Genomic DNA, 23,005 nt, shown 5'->3' with positions numbered 1-23,005 from the left:
CACCGTCGCCCCAAAGAACCGATCCAGGTTCTGGATGGGTCTGCTCTCAGAATAGCAGCACACAACTTTTCTGCTACTCAGAAACCGGTTTTTAACACATTTATCAAAATGTTTGTCACATCTGAACCCATCCCTGCAGGAATAAACTAACTTTGGCCCCTTCTTCATGGAATTCCCTAGCCTGGCCTGCCAGACTCCTCCTCTGGTTAATTCTACACAGAGAAACGGTCTGGGAACTGTCCTATTCAATAACCCCGCCCCCTGAGAATTGTAACCGAGCCAATCAGCGCTGAGCAGCGTACGTCGCACACCACAATGCCGAGTTTGTCATAAACATGGCGACTGAAGCGGAGTTCACTGCAGCTCTTTCCTTTGTTCTAAATTACTTGGACACGTCTTTAAAACCACAAGCAGAAGCGCTTGGGCTGCATGGTGACGCAGTGGTTAGCACTGTTGCCTCGCAGCATGAAGGTCGCAGGTTCGAAACTCGGCTGCGGCCTTTCTGCGTGGAGTTGCCTGTTCTCCCCATGCATGCGTGGGTTTCCTCCGGGTACTCTGGTTTCCCCCACAGATCACAACATGCCCTATAGGTTGTAAATTGTAAGTCGCTTTGGATAAAAGCGTCTGCTAAACGACTAAACATAAACAGAAACATAAAAGCCTTTCTTCTAAAGAAAAAAGGTTGCGCCGTCACCAGATGCCATTTTTGACTACAGCTAAAAAAACTACAGCGTCATGCGATACAGTCTGCATTTCCATCTTTTTTCTGATTGGTTATTTTTGAGCTGCCTAGTCCCGTCCCTCATGTGCCCCTCTGCCTGTGAGTAACCAGACTCTCTGTGCAGAATTAACCAGGACAAGTCTGGCAGGCCAGGCTAGGAATTCCACCTCTCCGTTTGTATCCTGATGACTTCATATCCAAGATCAGGAGTTTGCAGCCTTTACAATCCAAAGAACTATGTTTCTCCACGGTCCACATTAATAAATCTTGTTTAGAGCTACAACTTTTACGCAATCTTTTAAAAATATACAATTATCTACGAAAGAGAACTAGAGCCACGGTAAAAAATATGTTTTCTCAGGTTTCTGAGTAAAAACTCAGAATTCTGACTGTTTTCCAAGATTAAACTCTCTAGTGTTTGTTTTTAATTTACTATAAAAGATTTGTTGTCACCTAATGGAAAAATAACCATTCTCATTCATTGCAGTAAGTTTATTAAAAGTGCAAATCTGTCCTTTCATATCTATTGAAACAGGAGTTATTTTTTCATCAGTTCAAAGTTACTAAAAGCCACTGTGGGACTCCAACGTGGCTCCAGAGCAGCAGGATGCAGAGCCCTGCCCTAGATGGAGCACTGTCTTCTACAGAACGCAACACCTGGAGAAAAAGCGGTTCCACAAAGAGGAAGTAGAGCCTAATTGATGCCATTCAAGTTGAATTCATCCAGCCGATTTTGGACTAAATTTGATGAGTTGCTGAAAATGTCAGAAAATATTTTGATCCTCTGCTGCCAACTTTCTGTGAGGAGTTAGCATGTTATCCCCATGCACGTGTGGAGTTAGCGTGTTCTCCTCATCCATGTGTGGAGTTAGCATGTTCTCCTCATGCACGTGTGGAGTTAGCATGTTCTCCTCATGCACGTGTGGAGTTAGCGTGTTCTCCTCATGCACGTGTGGAGTTAGCGTGTTCTCCTCATGCACGTGTGGAGTTAGCGTGTTCTCCTCATGCACGTGTGGAGTTAGCATGTTCTCCTCATGCACATGTGGAGTTAGCATGTTCTCCTCATGCACGTGTGGAGTTAACGTGTTCTCCTCATGCACGTGTGGAGTTAGCGTGTTCTCCTCATGCACGTGTGGAGTAAGCATGTTCTCCTCATGCACGTGTGGAGTTAGCGTGTTCTCCTCATGCACGTGTGGAGTTAGTGTGTTCTCCTCATGCACGTGTGGAGTTAGCATGTCCTCCTCATGCACTTGTGGAATTAGCGTGTTCTCCCCATGCACGTGTGGAGTTAGCATGTTCTCCTCATGCACATGTGGAGTTAGCATGTTCTCCTCATGCACTTGTGGAGTTAGCATGTTCTCCTCATGCACTGTGGAGTTAGCGTGTTCTCCTCATGCACGTGTGGAGTTAGCATGTTCTCCTCATCCATGTGTGGAGTTAGCGTGTTCTCCTCATGCACATGTGGAGTTAGCGTGTTCTCCTCATGCATGTGTGGAGTTAGCGTGTTCTCCTCATGCACGTGTGGAGTTAGCATGTTCTCCTCATGCACGTGTGGAGTTAGCGTGTTCTCCTCATGCACGTGTGGAGTTAGCATGTTCTCCTCATGCACGTGTGGAGTTAGTGTGTTCTCCTCATGCACGTGTGGAGTTAGCATGTTCTCCTCATGCACATGTGGAGTTAGCATGTTCTCCTCATGCACGTGTGGAGTTAGCATGTTCTCCTCATGCATGTGTGGAGTTAGCATGTTCTCCTCATGCAAATGTGGAGTTAGCGTGTTCCCCTCATGCATGTGTGGAGTTAGCATGTTGTCCTCATGCACGTGCGGAGTTGGTGTGTTCTCCTCATGTATGTGTGGAGTTAGCATGTTCTCCTCATGCATGTGTGGAGTTAGCATGTTCTCCTCATGCACATGTGGAGTTAGCATGTTTTCTCCATACATGTGTGGAGTTAGCGTGTTCTCCTCATGCATGTGTGGAGTTAGCATGTTCTCCTCATGCACGTGTGGTGTTAGCATGTTAACTCCATACATGTGTGGAGTTAGCATGTTTTCTCCATACACGTGTGGAGTTAGCGTGTTCTCCTCATGCATGTGTGGAGTTAGCATGTTCTCCTCATGCACGTGTGGTGTTAGCATGTTAACTCCATACATGTGTGGAGTTAGCATGTTTTCTCCATACACGTGTGGAGTTAGCGTGTTCTCCTCATGCATGTGTGGAGTTAGCATGTTCTCTTCATGCACGTGTGGAGTTAGCATGTTTTCTCCATACATGTGTGGAGTTAGTGTGTTCTCCTCATACACATGTGGAGTTAGCACGTTCTCCTCATGCACATGTGGACTTAGCATGTTAACTCCATACATGTGTGGTAGTTAAGCCTGATTTATACTTCTCCGTCAGCTCCACTAGGGGCTCCGTCACCTGGGGGGCGTGGCAAAGCAATTTCCTGCCAGGACAGCAGAAGGCGTAGCCCTTTTCTGTGGTATCCTGTTACCGTTACACTCATGTATCTGGTCCACAATAGTGTATTTACTATTGTGTTTATGTTTTTCAGAGACTTTATAACACAAACAAATTAGTCCTTCATTCTCCTCCTCCTCTAAACCCACGTTTCCTGTCATTTTCATCTACAGTTGTGGTCAGAAGTTTACGTACACTTGTAAAAAATATAATATAATGGCTCTACTGAGTGTCCCGTTGTTTCTAAAACTCTGATTTTTCTCTGATAGAGTGATTGGAACAGATACTTCTTTGTCACAAAAAACATTCATGAAGTTTGGTTCTTTAATGTCTTTATTATGGGTTAACAGAGAAAAGTGATCACATTTGCTGGGTCACAAATATACATACAGCAACATGAACTAGCAATTTTGGTGACTTAGAAACGTGTCAGTGAACTGAGCTTCATAGCATGGCCTCTTAACTTCTTGTGAGTGATTATGAGTGACTACAGCTAGTGACTTCTCTTAGGCCAGGTAAATAGGGCTCATTGGATACAAACTCCCACAAACGCTACAATGGGAAAGTCAAAGGAGCTCAGCATGGATCTGAAAAAGCGAATTATTGACTTTAACAAGTCAGGAAAGTCACTTGGGGTCATTTCAAAGCAGCTGCAGGTCCAAAGAGCAACAGTGCAAACAATTGTTTGTAAGTATAAGGTGCATGGCACTGTTTCATCACTGCCAAGATCAGGAAGAAAACGCAAGCTATCACCTGCTGCTGAGAGAAAATTGGTCAGGAGGGTAAAGAGTGAACCAAGAATCACCAAAAAGCAGATCTGCCAAGAATTAGAAGCTGCTGGAACACAGGTGTCATTGTCCACAGTCAAACGTGTTTTGCATCTCCATGGACTGAGAGGCTGCCGTGCAAGAAGGAAGCCCTTGCTCCAAAAGCGGCACCTTAAGGCTCGACTGAAGTTTGCTGCTGATCACATGGACAAAGATAAGACCTTCTGGAGGAAAGTTCTGTGGTCAGACGAAACAAAAATCGAGCTTTTTGGCCACAATGCCCAGCAATATGTTTGGAGGAGAAAAGGTGAGGCCTTTAACCCCAAGAACACCGTGCCTACAGTCAAGCATGGTGGTGGGAATATTATGCTGTGGGGCTGTTTTGCTGCCAATGGAACTGGTGCTTTACAGAGAGTAAATGGGATAATGAAGAAGGAGGATTACCTTCACATTCTTCAACATAACCTAAAATCATCAGCACGAAGGTTGGGTCTTGGGCGCAGTTGGGTGTTCCAACAGGACAATGACCCCAAACACACATCAAAAGTGGTAAAGGAATGGCTAAATCAGGCTAGAATAAGGGTCTTAGAATGGCCTTCCCAAAGTCCTGACTTAAACCCCATTGAAAACATGTGGACAGTGCTGAAGAAACAAGTCCATGTCAGAAAGCCATCAAATTTAACTGAACTTCACCAATTCTGTCAAGAGGAGTGGTCAAAGATTCAACCAGAAGCTTGCCAGAAGCTTGTGGATGGCTACCAAAAGCGCCTGATTGAAGTGAAAATGGCTAAGGGACATGTAACCAACTATTAGCACTGCTGTATGTATATTTGTGACCCAGCAAATGTGATCACTTTTCTCTGTTAACCCATAATAAAGACATTAAAGAACCAGACTTCATGAATGTTTTTTGTGACAAAGAAGTATCTGTTCTAATCACTCTATCAGAGAAAAATCAGAGTTTTAGAAATAACGGGACACTCAGTAGAGCCATTATATTATATTTTTTTACAAGTGTATGTAAACTTCTGACCACAACTGTACAAATAAAGTGTTACCTCCGCACTTTGTACACTTGCTGCACACGGGTGAATAAACGTTCATATTTTCAGACTTTTTCTCGTGATGCATTCATCAGTCTGTTCCGTGTCTGCCGCTAATTATCTTTTTACATTTTGATGGGGCAATGGTGATACTGTTGACGAATTTACAGGAAGCGGTGTCCTGACCAATCACAAGCTTGCGGTCTCCGTCACGTTCGACCGATGTTTAGAAACTTTGACATGTCTCTGTCACCCTTGTCTCTGTGAGACTGTTAGAGAGCCCTTGTGCTGATGCGTGTCTCTGCACTGACCCAGATGGAGAAGTATAAATCAGGCTTTAGAGCAAGAAAAGTTTCATGAACTCACAATAAAATGTTTTCTAACTAGCTGACGTTAAAGTTTTCTGATCCAACGTACATCTATAGCTACACACAGTGTCAAGACGAGTGCAGACTGTGAAAGTTTGGTAGAAACAAAGGTTCATGAGATGAAAACAAAATTAAACAAAATGTATTTTACTTTGAGGAGCTGATTTGATTGTTTGATCACACAGATAGAAGGAAACACACACACACACACACACACACACACACACACACACACACACACACACACACACACACACACACACACACACACACACACACACGCACACACACACACACACACACACACACACACACACACACACACACACACACACACACACACACACACACACGTCTGTAAACACAAAAATATATGTCCGTGCCTCCAAGTAGCCCCCAGGGGCCCTCAGGCCCAAATGGGTCCATTAATGAGGCCAAATGGATGCACGTCTAAAGCCTCATGACATCAGACATGGAGGGCACAGATAAGAGATGTGCTGCAGCCACACAAATACAGACTCATTCAGAAATCATCCTCCATGTTTGCAGACCTACAAAATAAAAGCTTCACAATAAAATCAGCAGATTGTTTCTGGGTGAATGATTCAAATTAAACCAGGAACACTCTCTGCTAAAGGATGGGGTTACTTACTCATGAAACAGCAGAAATAATCCAGGGGTTTTTACAACTAAGTACATACATTTCTCTTTAATTTGCTGACTTTCTGCGGCAGCCATCTTGAATCAGGTAGACGCTCATTTTCTGACAATTTCAATAAAAATCCATCCAATGGTGTGGGGTAATAGTAAAGCCCCATGGAGTTGTCCACACTTCCAGTGATGTTAGACTTTTTTAAGGATTCTGTGGCTCATTTCAGGAGTGTTGTCATCCATCAGGTCACTTGCATTTGTCAGAAGATCTGAAGAGCAAGGGAAGGCTACGGACAGGCATTGCCTTGGACGGTAAGTGCCTTGCTTACGAGGACACTGTCGTTCCTTGGTCAACAGCCTCACCTCACATGACCGCCGCTTTACGTCCCGTGTCACGTGACAGGGAGGTAAAGTTATATTTCATATGTAAAAGTTGTAATATAAATGTAAAACGAGCCTTTTACTTATATATTGGTTAAATTAAATATGAAAGTTAGTTAGTACCCAAAGCTGCGACTACTAAGCAACTAACCAACCATAGATAACTGGTTTCGATCTAAAAATTTACATTTTTGATATAAACCTGACAGCTACAATTAATTGGCTTACATTTGAAATGGAAATGTGCCCTCAAAGTGGCTGCTGGCTCCTGATCCACCATCTTTTTGAAAATACCGTGCTGTATTCTGGGAAATATTTGACCGAGAGAAGGCAACGAGGCACCTGCGTGACGTTTTAGTCAGTTAACTGAACGGCAGACAAACCAAGGACAGACAACATGAACATGGAGCGCGCCTTGGTGGTAGGAACCTGACTAATGTTGAGGTTTTGGCTGATTTGGAACAAAGTTTAAACCTGCATGAGTCATAACTGCAAAGTTTAATGCGTCAGAACCATCCATAACCTGTTTTATCCTGATGGAGGTTCTACATTCCCAAAGACGTTCCCTCTCATCCAACCAACGACTGTATCAGACGTTTAAACCGAAACAAACAACCATCCCCATTGGTCTAGTGGAAGTTTTAGCTCCACCCCTTCTGAAGGGGACTTCAGATGTTTCCAAGTTTTTTCTGCTGTTTGTCTAAGTACTATGTTTGTTTTAGAGTTGTTATTATTCAAAAAACACTGTGTGCAGGTGAGTGGGCTGGGCTTTCAGTCAGACCCACCTGCATGTACACAGTTGGCATGTTGTGGCTTTATTTTAAATGTAAGGCAGTGGAGATGGTTGATCTGATCAGTTCTAGGTCCACAGTAAAAGCAAGAAGCCCCCACCTTATGGAAAACAACGTCTCCGACGTGGACCAGAACAGCAAACGCCTGAATGACATTCAGAGAGGAAGATCAGGGCGAGCTAGCTCGTAGTAGCAGAGCACTCTAAGAGCTGAATTAGAGAACTTCTTCAGTGCATCAAAAGTTTCAGTTATCACAGGGTGCCTAAGTCACTTCCGCATCGTGGGTTCCCAGATGAACAAAAAAAATGAATGCAAGTCAACAGGGCTAAAAACGTTACTTGCTAACCCGCTTTGCCTTACGCCTTGGATCACACAAGTGTTGTACTGCAGTTTAAATTAAAAGTAATGATGGGTGTTCAACCATGCCAGTCACATACTTTATTTTAGATTATTTTATATTACGAGCTTGTAAAAGTTCGTAATTAGCATGACTACAAACTAGAAATCGGCACGTCGCATATGTGGCATCACCACAGAATCTCCTCCCCCTAGCGTAGCTGCTACTTACCACATGACCAGATTTATGGTGGTTCTTTCCTCCTGTGGGAAGTTTGCTAGACTTACAGCCCTTTTCCCTTAGTTTTCTCCGTGTCTGGTTCGATGACGTCACTTTCGTGAAACGCAGTAGTCCTAGACTTATTTCCACACAAAACCTAAAAAAGTGTTTCCTCCTGTTAGAAAATATGCGCGTTCTTGGTATCAAATTCTGTCTTTAAACTTCACGGACATCATGTGTGAAATCCATGGAACAAAACAAGCGTAATTAGAAAATAGCGTTTTTAGCCCTGTTGACTTGCATTCATTTTGTCGTTCTTCCGGAGACCTGAAGGTGCGGAAGTGATTTAGGCTCCCTATTTATCAGAACCCACATGAATCATTTTACTTGGTTAAAAAGTTCATTTCCATCAGAACCAATCTTTCAAAACCCAACATAAAGTTCTGCATAAAAACAAGCACTTTCTGTTTTACAGGATTGTTCTTCACCCAGGTTACTGGATTTGATCCTGTTAACTTCATAATCTGATCTCTTGGAGCAGAAGAAGAGAAAAGCAGCAAGACAAGAACTCCAAAGGTCTGAGTGGAAAACAAAACACGAGAACGGTCAGGGATTCTTTAGTGGTCTAAAACAAAACCAGCCCCATGTCCTCCTCCTGGGTCTGCTGCATGAAGATGTTTCATCCTGCTGCTGGTTTCTCAGGTTTCTCCCTCCACAGGTTGAGTTTGGAAGCAGCAGATAAAGAAGCTCCTCGGATGAGGAAGCATTTTTCAAATTAGCCTGAGAAGAGAGGGGTTCAGAAGGCTAATTGGATCAGAAGGAGCAATGAATGCAGCTAGCCTATCTGCCCATCTAAGAAGCCTCTCGCTGGTTTTCATGACCTCATGGTTCCTTCTGGCTGCTGCCACACCTGAACCGGACCTGAAGGTCCCATCATCTGGAAGACCAGGAATTCTCTTTGATGTCTTTATAGTTTTACTTTGTAAACATTTGTTAATTTTGTCACCAGAACTTAGAATTACTAGACTGGTAGGCCAGACTAAATAAATGTATTATTTAGTCTGGCCATGCTCCATTGACGGCTCTCGGTTGTGGGGCGGGTTCTACCGTTGTCTTTCAAATGATCTCCGCATTCCACTGGACAATGAATGTGACATACTCTTGTTTCACTCTGTTGCATCATCCCACCCACCAGGCATATAGAGTGCCCTGATTGGCCCACAAAGCGGATAAAGCTCTGTGATTTGTTCACTAAGCAGATAGAGCACTATGATTGGCCCACCATTATGGACCAATCACAGCTCTTTATGTGTTTGAAACCCCTCTAGAGAGCTGTGATTGGCTAGCCAGAGTCCTGGTAGGAGCTGCTGAGGTTCCAATGGAGCATGCCTAGACCAAACTTTGCAAAGCAAGAATTTGGTCTAGTTCACTAGGCTATAGAATTACATTAATGAGAGGAAACTATGGTTCTGATGGTTCTGGTGTCCGGTGAAACATGCGATCCGGGTCTAACTCGGGTTGGCCTCGCCGAACATTCCAGTTGTTCCGGATCATGTTGTTCTGCCTGGTTCTGCCGGGAGTTTCTGTTATCAGCCCTCAGCCGACAGCAGCTGGGACGAAGTGTGTGTGTGTGTGTGTGTGTGTGTGCATGTGCGTGTGTGTGTGTGTGTGTGTGTCTGTGTGTGTGTGCGCACGTGTGTGTGTGTGTGTGTGTGTGTGTGTGTGTGTGTGTTTTAAGCTAACTTTTGTTCGAGGTTGGCTGTGGAGGCCATCTTGAATCATGTTATGTTGTGTTGGCTGAAGTCTGTTGCATATCTGTTGAGGTGTTTTTTTGCAGAGCAAAGCTGCCCTCCTAGTGGAGGGTAAAGCCTGGTTCATGCTTCTCCGTCAGCTCCGCAAGGACAGACACGCACGGATTGACGGAAGCGTTTTGCTCTCATACTTCTCCGTCTCCTGGAGAGTGTTGCAAAGCAATTGCCCGGCAGGACAACAGAGGGCGTAGCGCTGTTCTGTGGTATCCTGTCATGTATCGGTCCAAGATAGTGTGTTTATATTGTGTTTTTTTGTATATAAGAGACTTTTTAACACAGACATATTTGTCTCTCATTCTCCTCCACCTCTTCATGCGCTTGCCACCTCTAAACCCACGTTTCCTGTCATTTCCGTCCACAAATAAAACGCTTGCAGCGCATCTTTTCACTCCTCCAGTCACGGAGAATTAAACGTTCATGTTTGTAGAGTTTTTTCGCGAGGTATTCTTCAAGCTTCTCCGTGTCTGCCGCTAGTTATCCTCGGCTCTCTTTATGTTTTTGAGGACGCAATGGCGGCGCTGTAGACAACAGCGGCGTCCTGACCAATCACAAGCTTGCATTGTCCGCCTCGACTGACGGATGTTTAGAAAAGAGAGCTCGACTCCTTCCATCCTTGTGGAGCTCTCCGGCAGGCCCGCAAAGACGTTGCGTGTCTCCGCATTGACGCAGACGGAGAAGCATGAATCAGGCTAAACTCTGAAGTGACTTTTTTTCCTCCACCTGAACCAATCCTCATGTAAACCCTCTTATCTCTATTAAGGTAGCGCGACTCGGGTTGCGAATGACCACAGTCACCAATTCTTGTCATGTGTCATGCCCATCTATGTCTGATCTCCATGGACGTAATTTTCACTTTAGAAGTGGGGGGGACACGGGGGAGGGGTATCTTTACGGTATGCTCTAATGGGAAACAGACTTCAACACAAACGGTTGTTTTCCGCTTGGTCCTAGAGCTCATCCAGTATTAATTTAATATAGTGTAATATTGTTTTGGATGGTAAAAAGTGCAGGGGTCAAAACTTGACTTTGGAAAATGTGGGGGGGACATGTGTCGTTCCCCCCCCCCCCCCCCCAAATTACGTCCATGCTGATCTCTGAATTGTGTGTACTGAAACTCTAATTTCCCTCTGGAATTAATAAAGTATTGATTGATTGATTGATTGATTGATTGATTGTTGTTGATACGGGTACTTTGTTTTCTGGTAAAATCCAGCAGCCCTTTGCTTTCCTTTAGACTTGTTTAAACAACAGGCTCAGAAATGACATTTCTCAGATTTCCAGTGGAGTCGTTATGTTGATGTGTGTTTTTCATACCAGTAAACGACACAAAGGGAAAATATTTAACAGTTCCTAAACACATCACACCTGTCACATGGAAATAAACTAAAATGAACTAAAGTGAGAAGAGAACAGAAACGGAGCTGCTGTTTGACTAGTTCGTCAGCAGTAATCTGAGGTCGCACCTCTGAGGGAGTATCAGTGAGGCTGACACACACACACACACACACACACACACACACACATACACACACACACACTCACACACACAATTTAAAATAAGTGAACAGGATCTTCAGTGTGTAAAACCTCCTCATGGCCCTCTCTGAGTCTAGACTTTAATAACGTGTCTCGTATTGATGACATCACAGTTTATCGGGGAAGAGGGGTCATCCTCTTCTCTGCTTTTGCTCAGATTTCTTTTCTTCTGAATTCCTTTCATTTTGGCTGAATGGGTGAAGAATGTAAACAGTAGTGATGTGACGTTCATGAACGAATCACATTTTTTGAACAGCTCTTCACTAAGCACCAAGTCCTTGTAGAGAGTATCATCCACAAGGCGGGGTTTGAGTAGCGACCACATTGTTGCCTCGACTTGTTTCAAACCACATAGAGAAGATGATCAGGAGTGGCAGTAACCCCTCTTATCCAGAAAAAGGCAGCAAAGCGCCATCTGATGAGCAGTCTACCTGAAATTGAAAGGTCAACTTCACTGAAAAACCATGTTTTAGTGATTATGTCTGATTCTAATAGGTCACTCTGAGTGATTTATGCAGGCTGAACATGAAAATAGTCTCCTACACCTATCTCCTGCAGTAGCTTCTGATAGGAAACAGATGGTGAAATTCTAGGATTAGAAAAGCCTGATAGATTTACGTCACACTGTCACTAACGTTCATGGATGCACCCGACCTCTGTCGCCATCGTATTCAGTGTCTAGGGGTGGAGCCTCATGGAAAGACTGAAATAGACACTGCAGATGGGCAAGTGGGATGAGGGAGAGGAAGCAGGCTGTGAGTCATGGGGGATTGTTATCAGGAGATAAACAGATTTGCTTTTAACTCCTGATTTAAACAAACTACCTGTCCCAGAGGAACTAGTCATCATGGATTAGTTGCCAACACCTTAGTTACTGCTGGGAATATGAAGAGTAGAAGCCAAACATCTGATTTAGCACAGATTAAGAAAAACACATTTGGTCTGTTTACAATCAAATGATTAAGCTCAGAGTTTTATGTTTCTTACTTCTGCTCCAAATCAATCAGATCATCTAGCTTTCCAGTCCAGGGGCCTCGTGTACCAAACGTTCGTAGACATATTCCTAAATTTGTTCCTATGAACGAAATTTAGAATGTAAAATCAGTCAAAATCCTGATTTATGAAACATGCGGTGGCCTCTCGTATGTGCGGTCCTCCGCCCTCATCGGATGATAAATCCCACCTGAGCTACCCAGGTGCTCGTGTCCGTTCTCAGTCATTTACATACAGAAACGCCCTCAATTAACCATATTTGGTCACGCCACGTCAGCAGTGGGGGGATTCCTGCGTTCTACCAGGAAAAAAAATATTTTGTCGTGAGATCGGGCTGCCGAAGCGCAAAAGAACCAAACAAGTTAGGTTATGTGGTCGAGACAGAGGAGAGGTTCCCGTCAGAAATAAATAAATACTTTAATCTGATAAATCGTAGAGTAACTGGTAGTTGTTTACATTTAAGGAGTCCTTCTGGGTGGTGTTTGTTTTATTTGGAGTGCAGCCTTAGAATTGGATGTGTGCGGTTTATTTGTGGCTCCACAAAGGATCCCAAATCCCAGCACAGTTCCATGGATCTGCTGTTAACGTGCACACAGAGCTCATGATATAGAAACTTTCTTTTATCTAACGCGTCTCAATCATGAGTAGTTTCACAAGGACGCAATATAACATAATAAAATTTAATTTGAAATTTTAATAATTAATTAAAAGATTAAAAACATAAAAACGTGAAGCGTAAACAAAAACACGGCATCCGTTCTACAAAGTCCGATTCCCGTTGAGTGTTTTAGCACCAGTTATGTGACTCAGCTGTTTTTCCACCGGAATATTTATGTAATAGGTAAAATAATTAGTGGATGAGGAATGTGTATGGATGACTGAGACCTTCGGTGTATCGGTTCACCAACTCAACTTGCCTGATTTAACTTCAGGTATCAGTCACCCCCAACCCCGAAACAAGCCAATAACACACACACACACCAGCAGGATGGAGGATTTTCTCTCCACCTTGTTCACTAAAAGAAAAGGGGAAGGGGCGAGCGACTCTGAGCCGTAAAATTACTTACTGACCCGTGAGTGGTCGAGTCACTTGGAGTCATGGCTGAGACTTGGCTCTAGTGCAGTACAGCCACATGTTGCTCTTGCAGGACACTAACAACGATGAAAGGAGAAAACATGCTACCACCAACGCTTCTTTTTTTAGCCTCCAAACTAAACTCCAAGAAGCAGTGGTCCACATGTTCTTGCATGGAACTCCCACTGATATCAATGCTGATGTTACTCTCGTGTTGAATACTTGTCACTAGGACTGTTGGGTTTGAATTTGGTCGTGAGAGAGCTCAGTAAGCTGTGACTGGGCTGGTCACTCTGGATTTACCTGGGCCAACCCAAAAACCCACAGTGGGCTTTAAACCATAATCCAACATTAAAGTTACACTCAACAAAAATATAAACACAACACTTTTGTTTCTGCTCCGATTTTTCATGAGATGGACGTAAAGATACACAATATTACCATTTCTCTCAAACATTGTTCACAAATCGGTCTAAATGTGTGATACTGAGCACTTCTGCTTTGCTGAGATAATCCATCCCACCTCACAGGTGTGCCACATCAAGATGCTGATCCGACATCATGAGTAGTGCACAGGTGTACCTTATATTGCCCACAATAAAAGGCCACTCCGGAATGTGCAGTTTTTGCTTTATTGGGGGTCTGGGGACTCAGAACCGGTCAGCATCTGGTGTGACCACAATATGCCTCATGCAGTGCAACACATCTTCTTCGCATAGAGTTTATCAGATTGTCTATTGTGGCCTGTGGAATATTGGTCCACTCCTCTTCAATGGCTGTGCGAAGTTGTTGGATATTATTGGGAACTGGTACACACTGTCGTATACGCCGGTCAAGCACATCCCAAACATGCTGAACGGGTGACATGTCCGGTGAATATGCTGGCCATGCAAGAACTGGGACATTTTCAGCTTCCAAGAATTGTGTACAGATCCTTGCAACATGGGGCCGTGCATTATCTTGCTGAAACATGAGGTGATGTTCATGGATGTACGGCACAGCAATGGGCCTCAGGATCTCATCACGGTATCTCTGTGCATTCAAAATGCCATCAATAAAATGCACCTGTGTTCTTCGTCCATAACAGATGCCTGCCCATACCATAACCCCACCACCACCATGGGCCACTCGATCAACAACATTGCCATCAGCAAAGCGCTCACCCACACAACGCCACACACACTGTCTACCATCTGCCCTGAACAATGTAAACCGAGATTCATCCGTGAAGAGAACACCTCTCCAATGTGCCAGATGCCATTGAATGTGAGCATTTGCCCACTCAAGTCTGTTACGGCGACGAGCTGGAGTCAGGTCAAGACCCCGATGAGGACGACGAGCATGCAGTTGAGCTTCCCTGAGATGGTTTCTGACAGTTTGTGCAGAAATTGTTTGGTTATGCAAACCAATTGTTTCAGCAGCTGTCTGAGTGGCTGGTCTCAGACAATCTTGGAGGTGAATCTGCTGGATGTGGAGGTCCTGGGCTGGTGTGGTTACACGTCATCTGCGGTTGTGAGGCCAGTTGGATGTACTGCCATATTCTCTGAAACGCCTTTGGAGATGGCTTATGGTGGAGAAATGAACATTCAGTGCACGAGCAACAGATCTGGTTGACATTCCTGCTGTCAGCATGCCAATTGCACTCTCCCTCAATGCTTGTAGCATCTGTGGCATTTTGCTGTGAGACAAAACTGCACATTCCAGGGTGGCCTTTTATTGTGGGCAGTATAAGGTACATCTGTGCACTACTCATGATGTCGGATCAGCTTCTTGATGTGGCACACCTGTGAGGTGGGATGAATTATCTCAGCAAAGCAGAAGTGCTCACTATCACACATTTAGACTGATTTGTGAACAATGTTTGAGAGAAATGGTGATATTGTTTATCTTTACGTCCATCTCATGAAAAATCGGAGCAGAAACAAAGGTGTTGCATTTATATTTTTGTTGAGTGTATTTCAGACTTAAAAGGTTCATTCTAGTGACTGATGGGATGGTGATTGATTTAACGTTCATTGAAGAAAATAAAACTCAGTCTGACTTCAATATGAAGTTTCAGATTTGGTTTAAAAAATGTGATTTAATTAACCTGAGAGCTTTGTTGGTTTTTACATAAAGTTTCTGCCCTGAGATTTCCCCTTCCAGGAATTATGCATGTTTTTTTTCAGAAATCCATAAAAGTGATAAAAGTACTAACCAGTGGTGTTAGATGACCACTTACCTACAGACGTCAATCACAGAGCGTGCTCAAGCGTCTGAGGATGCACCTCGGTTGATTCTACCGTTTCTCATGAACACGTAAGTCTTTAACAGGAAACACAAGACAACGTGCGCAGAATGATTGTAAAACTATTTGTTTTTGCTCTGTTTTGTCAGCTAGAGGACCACATTCATGAATGAGAGACGTGGCTTTTGGCTGTAAAACCTAAATGAAAGCAGGTCATTATGTGGCACGCTTGTCAGCAGTAGATGGTGCCATCATGTAAAAAAACACAGATAGCTACTTTAAATCATAAAAAGGGAGTTACGTTCATAGACATGAATACGTAGATGCCCCATTGGGTGCTGGAGAATGTATTTGATTCTACGTTTTAAAAATATTCCCCACAGTTTGAAATAGGTTATAAACTTTTTACATTATTAGTTTTATTTGGGATTTTTTGTACAATACGTTGCTGGTTGCTGTATCAACACGGACATGCATCAGAGATGGAAGCACAAATGGAGAGACTATTAATAAAGAAAATGTGATTGTGAAGACAAGTAATTATTTAATATTTTTCAGTTAATAACACTGACTACAACGAACTGCTGAAGCATGAGACAAACAGGATTACGAACGTAAGAAGATATGTTGTTCTGTTTTGTGGACTCAAGTAATAAGAATAGAATTAAGATAATTCAAGAACAGTTGTCGAACAATAACTTAAAAAAATTAGACATTTTCCATAAAACTGCTCATTTCCACTTGCTTTGTATTATTAGCATTTGCTATTTTGTTATTAAGTAAGGAACGACAAGAAATAAGAATTAACAATAACATAACTATCAATAAATAAATGTCAAAGAGTAAAACAAAAATCGTATGTAACCATTAAAGGTTCAACTTTGTTGTGTCCATCTTAGCCATCCTAGCCCAGCTAGAATTGAGACAAAATGATCTGTAACACTGTAGATTTGAGGTTTGTACCTGTAGAATGAAATGTGTGTTTTGAGAGTTTTGATTTCAAACATGTACATTGATTTTTTTTTTATTTGGGAAGTCTCCTAGGTAAAAACCAAAAGTTTCATGTTTCTGAATGTGTCACGCCCTGTCCTGTCTTCTCTTAGGTTTTCATCAGTGTCTCCGTTAATTGCTCCCACCTGCCTCTTGTTTCCCAATCACCATAGCTCCCTCTCCTCGTGTATTTAAACCCCTTCTGTTCTGTGTTCCATGTCGTGTCATTGTTTCAGTGTCCAGCGTGTCTCCAATAAACTCATGTCAAACGGACTTACCTGTTCGCCTTCTTCCTCCCCGCGTTTGGGTCCTACCTCCGCTCCACTCGCCAGGCACGCACGTGACAGAATGACACGACCCCCTGAAGGGTCCAGCGGGGAGATCCTCCCATGGAAGTATCTATTCCAGTTCCTCTTCGCCGACTATCGACCGGCTTCTCCTTCCCCAGCTCCAGCTCCGCCTCGCCGCAGACAGCGTCCCCGACCTTCTGCCTCGGCGTTCTTCGCCACCCTTCCGGAACCGGGCGGGAGGTTGGATGGAGAGACGCTCCGGGATCGCTCCAGCTTCGAGGGCACAAGGCTGGCTTTCTGCTCCCCCGGGGTCGGTCCACGGTGTGGGGAGAGACGCCGGAATCCACCGCAGCCCTGCGCTTCAGGACGGAGCTGCGAGCCCGCCGCTGGCCGTGCTCGGCGAGCCAGTTCGGACACGCCCCCGGTCAGACCAGCGGTCCCGTCTCCGGCCGAATCGGCGTCTGCAGGAGGAGGAGCTGCGCTCGCAGCCCTGTGGGCGGAGCACGCCAGTCTACAGGTCGAGACAGCCCAGGGTCGTCAGACCATCGAACTCCAAGTTCTCCAGCTGGATGATCTGCTCGCTGAACTCCACGGGCTCCAGCTGGACGATCTGCTCACTGAGCTCCAGCTGGACCACCTGCTCGCTGAGCTCCAGCTGGACGAACTGTTCACGGCTCCGGCTGGACGCAGCTGCTTGGACCCGTCCCCGGTTGGACCAGCTGTCCCGCCTCCGGTCCACTCGGCTCCTCTGTCATCTGTGGGAGGTGGAGCCACACCCACAATCCAGCCAACTGAACTGGCCAGTAAACGGGCTGAGCTGGTCCGGCTTCAACAGAGCGCCCATTCTAATCAGCTCCGACTGGACGCTCTGCGCTCCCTGTCTTCAGCACTAGCACTGCTCGTTCACTCAAGGCCTGTTCCAGGGGGGGTCCAGAAGCAGACGGTTCAGGCCCAGAAGCAGACGGTGCAGGCCCAGAAGCAGACGGTGCAGGCCCAGAAGCAGACGGTACCAGCCCAGAAGCAGACGGTGCGGGCCCAGAAGCAGACGGTTCCAGTTCCGGCCAAGAAGCAGACGGTACCAGCCCAGAAGCAGATGGGTCCGGTGCAGGCCCAGAAGCAGATGTTACCAGCCCAGAAGTCGGCGGTTCGGAGACCGGCGGTCCAGAAGCCGGAGAACCAGAAGCCGATGGAAGGCGACGCCCCCGGGCCAGAAGCCGATGCCCCCGGACCACGGGTCGACGCCTCCCAAGTCGGCTCGTCTGATGTCGCCGCCTCCCAAGTCGGCTCGTCTGACGATGCCTCCTTTGAAGTCGTCGCCCAGGTCGACGTGTCCGAAGTCGTCTCCCAGGTCGACGTGTCCGAAGTCGTCTCCCAGGTCGAAGTGTCCGAAGTCGCCTCCAATCCAAGGGTCGACGCCTCCAATCCAAGGGTCGACGCCTCCAATCCAAGGGTCGACGCCTCCAATCCAAGGGTCGACGCCTCCAAGCCAAGGGTCGACGCCTCCAAGCCAAGGGTCGACGCCTCCAATCCAAGGGTCAACGCCTCCTCTGAAGTCGGCTCGTCTGATGACGTCGCCTCCCCTGAAGTCGGCTCGTCTGATGACGTAGCCTCCTCTGATGTCGGCTCGTCTGAAGTCGTCTCGTCTGTCGCCTCCCCTGAAGTCGGCTCGTCTGATGACGTCGCCTCCCCTGAAGTCGGCTCGTCCGATGACATTGCCTCCCCTGAAGTCGGCTCGTCTGATGACGTTGCCTCCCCTGAAGTCGGCTCGTCTGATGACGTCGCCTCCCCTGTAGTTGGCTCGTCCGATGACGTCCCCTCTGGTCTGACGTCTCCTCCGTCTCCGGTTCCAATGGTGATTCTGAAGGTCGCTCCGGTCCAGCCTGCAGGGACTTTGTCACCGGCCCAGCCTGTGTCCCCGGCCCAGCCTGCAGGGCTCCTCTACCGCAGGCGCCGCCCTCCCAGGGCCCGTCGCCTCCTCTTCTGCCGCAGGCACCGGCCTCCAGGGGACCGTCGCCTCCTCTTCTGCCCCAGGCGCAGGCCCCCAAGGGCCTGTCCTCGTCTCCTCATCTGCCGCAGGCGCCGGCCTCCAAGGGACCGTCGCCTCCTCATCTGCCCCAGGCGCCGGCCTCCAAGGGACCGTCGCCTCCTCATCTGCCCCAGGCGCAGGCCCCCAAGGGTCCGTCCTCGTCTCCTCATCTGCCCCAGGCGCTGGCCTCCAAGGGCCCGTCGCCTCCTCATCTGCCGCAGGCGCAGGTCTCCTGACTCTGCTGATCCCTGCCGCCTCTCCTGTGGTCCCTCGGTTCCTCTGGGCCCTCCCTCCGGGTCCCCCTCCTCCCACCCTGCTCCTTGTTCCTGTGGGCGTCTGGGATCCGCCCTTTGAGGGGGGGGGGGGGGGGGGGGGGTACTGTCACGCCCTGTCCTGTCTTCTCTTAGGTTTTCGTCAGTGTCTCCGTTAATTGCTCCCACCTGCCTCTTGTTTCCCAATCACCATAGCTCCCTCTCCTCGTGTATTTAAACCCCTTCTGTTCTGTGTTCCATGTCGTGTCATTGTTTCAGTGTCCAGCGTGTCTCCAATAAACTCATGTCAAACAGACTTACCTGTTCGCCTTCTTCCTCCCCGCGTTTGGATCCTACCTCCGCTCCACTCACCAGGCACGCACGTGACAGAATGAATGTTTGATGTTACAAAATGAGTAGTAAATGAAAAATTTTTTTTTTGATTTTACAAAATAAAAAATACATGTACAAAATGAAAATTTTCTGTTACAAAACAAGAAATAAAAGTACAAACTGAGAATTACAAGTTAGAAAACTAAAGTTACAAGTTACGAATCCAAAGTTCCACGTCATAAAACATGTTCCGAGTTACAAAACTTGGTACAAGTTACATTGAATATTGTCCCAATCCTAGCTCCACATAGGGTGCAGACGCTTTTCTGCTCCTCTCCTCCATATCTTATCCTCAAGGCCTTTGTCTGTCTCTGGGTGCTGGGCGCACGGCTGCTTCTGCATTTTTTCTTGAAACTGGAAACTGAAATTCACTAAAATGGATCTCATCAGTTGGTCACTCAACGCGATTGATACAATTTTTTCAACGTTGAGAACGGGAGAAGGGGCTCCCGGATGCCCCTCCGGGACAGACCAGCTGTCTGTGGAGGACTCTGAAGATGTGTGGATATTCGTGGTGTTGGTGTCAGGTTTCCTGCTGATCAGCATTGGAAGCTACCTGGCTTACCGGAAAATTAACGAGTTGTCGAGGAATATTGGCCTGATCCCGGAGCTCAGATGGATTGCACCGCGCTGTGAATTCACAGACTCACATAATTGTCGAGATGAATCGTAAGCTTCGAACTTTGGCCGAGATTCTTCTTTGGCACAAAAGATGGATGCCATTACTTATTCACAAGGATGCAGTCATGTATTTATTTGTTGAGATATGCGATTGTTTGTTTTGCACTATCTTACAGGGTACTACTGTAGATCATTTTTTACTGTATATATTGTATATCATATTTCTATTTCACCTGTTCCTTTGTCTCTCCTACTGCTTTGAGCATGTACATGACACAAGAATTTCCCTCGGGATAAATAAAGTTGTTCTTATCTTATCTTATCTTATCTTATCTTATCAAGGATAGAGTGGACGGACCAGATCGGATTGGGATAGGTTAACGTCCATTATTGGGATTTTGAGAGGTTGAGGACTAACAAACTGTAAGACAGAGAGGAAATTATCTCTGTCTGGCCCCAAAACAATTTCTAATCGGAATCTGGCGTCCTTGAGCCTGCAAGGCTCCAACGAAAACTCCGCCCTCAGAAGATATATGGAATGTGCCGTCACTATGGCAACTCAACTCTGTCTCCTATGCCAGCCTGGGCGTGACTGCGGGAAAGCCGCTGAAACGTTCCAGGGTCACTGCAACCCTCCAACCCTCAATGCTCCTCCCCCTATCTACACTGAGGTGACATGCGCTGCTTCTATCGTGGCTGCAGGAACTGAAGTACTCCCAACCCACCACCCCACCTAGTGGACACTTATGTTGTGTTGTCTGAAGTCTGTTGCATATCTGGCTGAGGTGTATTTTTGCAGAGCAAAGCTGCTCTCCTGGTGGAGAGTAACTCTGAAGTGCCTTTTTTTCCCTCCACCTGAACCATCCCTCATGTAAACCCCTCTTATCTCTATTAAGGTAGCGCGACTCAGGGTTGCGGATAACCGCAGTCACCAATTCTTGTCATGTGTATTGCCCATGTATGTCTGATCTCTGAATTGTGTGTACTGAAACTCTAATTTCCCTCTGGAATGAATAAAGTATCTTTGATTTGATTTGATTGATACCCTTGCTCCTGTGAGGATCCACCAGACCCATCCTCGAAATGTGGGCGGAGCGAGGACGCATATGAGGACGCGAGAATGAGTATTCTTGGAATTCGGATGGTACTCGTCGCTGTGCTGTGACGTCATTTACCTCAAAATGCGCTTTTACAAGCATCCTTCCTCTGGATTCGGACACGCGTTATGACTTTGAGCCTGACACTGGCCTTAGGCTACTGAGACAAAACAGATCATGTGGGATTACCAGTGACTTTTCTATACCTGATTTGAATATATTTTTATTTAATTTGTTTAACTATATCTATATTTTAATTATCATGCTGTAACTTGTGTCTGATTTTGAGAAAACACTTGATTAAATGTGTTTTTTAGTTTGGTAAGCACCTTCCTCAGTAGAAATTAATGCACTGGGGGTCAACAGAGATCCATCTAAGATGGCGGTTGGCCATTACAGCAGCTCCAGTAGGCAGCGCAGTCCACAGGGCGTCTACGTATGTATGTCTGTGGTTACATTGCTATAGTTTCTAGTTTTTTTGGAGGGAATGGTGCTAAAGCCCCCAGAGGCGTGACAGTGATTACATTTTTACATTTAAGTCTGTTTTAAGAATTAATCCGCTTTTAATTAATTTTTAAAACTGCAATATTAGCTGGAATACATAAAAGGCCTAGCATAAATAACCAAGCATAAATACATACAAAAGTAAGAGGACTATCCAAAGCATTTACGAAAATTTAATGATTAAAAGCAGTTAAAATGACACAAATGAACACCACAAGGGCCACAAACTGCTGCAAGATGAAACAAAGTGAGCTTAATGATTCATAAAAAGCTTTTTAAGAAAAGGAAAATCTGCCCTAAAACGAACCCAGAAGAGGAACTGATGCATTTTTATCAAACAAACTAATGCAATTAAATTTATGTAATGGTTATTTTAAATATTTGTTTTTATGGTTTAGAGAGTTTTCCGGTTGAGTTCAGTTTTTGCTTCGCAATCTGATTAAATGTCGCAATGAAGCTGGGATGTTGTTTTCCAACAAAATGTAATATACAGATGATGTCATGAAAAAGTTTACACTTTTTCTGCCAAAATGCTGCTAAAACAGTGCAGCAGGACTGGCAAATGTTTGTACTATGTTTGCACTATTACTGGCTGAAAGACTCCGCCTGCCGAGTTGGAAACGCCCCTCTTACAGGCGTTTTTTTGCATTTGTACAACCGTGAAACTATCCCAGAGGGGGCGCAGCAGCACAAAAGCTGGTGTAACTGTTAATGACATCACAGACAACCTGCGGAGGGGCAAACGAAACATTGTTCTCCTGCTTTTGTTGTGCAAACACACCAAATACCAGTGCTCTTTGGCACATTTACATTTATTTACTCAGCCTTTTAGCTAAATTCCATGATATCCCAGATCTATGTGACTCAGAAACTTTATGCTACAAAAAACAGCATTCCATCACTTCAGCATTCAGTTGCTGAGAAACACATCACTGAAACATTTTAACACTCATTTATTTCTAGATTACTAAAACCAGTCATTTGGGGCATGCCCTGGGCATGTCACTAGTCCATCACAGCACTGTTATAACGTTCTGTTATTTTCATTTTTATTTTCATTTTGTATGCCTTAGAAACACTGGAGAATACAAAGTTTATACATATATATAGATATAGATATATAATGTTTCTCCGTGTTTGGGACACGATGGACGTAAAAATGATGGTAAAAACAACACCAATGTGACAGACATAGCGACAATGTAAAAACAAGCCGTATAAAGCGGCAGATGCGTTATGTATGGAAGCCAAAGTGTGCCACATAATCATAAAAATAAAATTAAAATATTGAGTACAATTTTTAAAGCATTATGTACATATAAATAAAAAAAAATAAAAATATAACGAGCATTTTAAAATAATATGTTATAACAAGAAGGAACATCTGTAAAAATTATGCATTCCAATATGGCAGTCAGATGACGTCATAATATGCAAATTAGATGAGTGAATTTGCT

At 45.1% G+C, this 23,005-nt stretch overlaps 1 protein-coding gene across 1 annotated transcript in view; it reads right to left on the bottom strand.

Annotated features, from left to right (window-relative positions):
• The window catches only part of LOC107395077 (protein sprouty homolog 3), a 36,659-nt gene that overhangs the window by 7,350 nt on the left and 6,304 nt on the right, over positions 1 to 23,005 (bottom strand). The gene's annotated exons all lie outside the window — the stretch shown is intronic.

This window comes from Nothobranchius furzeri, chromosome 10 (assembly GCF_043380555.1).
Source record: "Nothobranchius furzeri strain GRZ-AD chromosome 10, NfurGRZ-RIMD1, whole genome shotgun sequence".
In the NCBI taxonomy this organism is placed as follows: Eukaryota; Metazoa; Chordata; class Actinopteri; order Cyprinodontiformes; family Nothobranchiidae; genus Nothobranchius; species Nothobranchius furzeri.
The sequence above is the reverse complement of the archived record's forward strand: the minus strand, read 5'-3'. Positions and strand labels throughout refer to the sequence as shown.